Genomic DNA, 1,031 nt, shown 5'->3' with positions numbered 1-1,031 from the left:
CTTCCTTTGCAGATGACACCCGAATCTGCATGACAGTGTCTTCCATTGCAGACACTGCAAGGCTCCAGGTGGACATCAACCGAATCTTTCAGTGGGCTGCAGAAAACAATATGAAGTTCAACGATGAGAAATTTCAATTACTCAGATATGGTAAACATGAGGAAATTAAATGTTCATCAGAGTACAAAACAAATTCTGGCCACAAAATAGAGCGAAACACCAACGTCAAAGACCTGGGAGTGATCATGTCGGAGGATCTCACCTTCAAGGACCATAACATTGTATCAATCGCATCTGCTAGAAAAATGACAGGATGGATAATGAGAACCTTCAAAACTAGGGAGGCCAAGCCCATGATGACACTCTTCAGGTCACTTGTTCTATCTAGGCTGGAATATTGCTGCACACTAACAGCACCTTTCAAGGCAGGTGAAATTGCTGACCTAGAAAATGTACAGAGAACCTTCACGGCACACATAACGGAGATAAAACACCTCAATTACTGGGAGCACTTGAGGTTCCTGAACCTGTATTCCCTGGAACGCAGGCGGGAGAGGTACATGATTATATACACCTGGAAAATCCTAGAGGGACTAGTACCGAACTTGCACATGAAAATCACTCACTACGAAAGCAAAAGACTTGGCAGACGATGCAACATCCCCCCAATGAAAAGCAGGGGTGTCACCAGCACGTTAAGAGACCATACAATAAGTGTCAGGGGCCCGAGACTGTTCAACTGCCTCCCAGCATACATAAGGGGGATTACCAACAGACCCCTGGCAGTCTTCAAGCTGGCACTGGACAATCACCTAAAGTCGGTTCCTGATCAGCCGGGCTGTGGCTCGTACGTTGGTTTGCGTGCAGCCAGCAGCAACAGCCTGGTTGATCAAGCTCTGATCCACCAGGAGGCCTGGTCACAGACCGGGCCGCGGGGGCGTTGACCCCCGGAACTCTCTCCAGGTAAACTCCAGGTAAACTCCTAAGTATAACCTGCAAAGCTCCCCTTTCCACTCTATCATATGCTCCCT

This window comes from Cherax quadricarinatus, chromosome 43 (assembly GCF_038502225.1).
Source record: "Cherax quadricarinatus isolate ZL_2023a chromosome 43, ASM3850222v1, whole genome shotgun sequence".
Lineage (NCBI taxonomy): Eukaryota > Metazoa > Arthropoda > Malacostraca > Decapoda > Parastacidae > Cherax > Cherax quadricarinatus.
The sequence above is the reverse complement of the archived record's forward strand: the minus strand, read 5'-3'. Positions refer to the sequence as shown.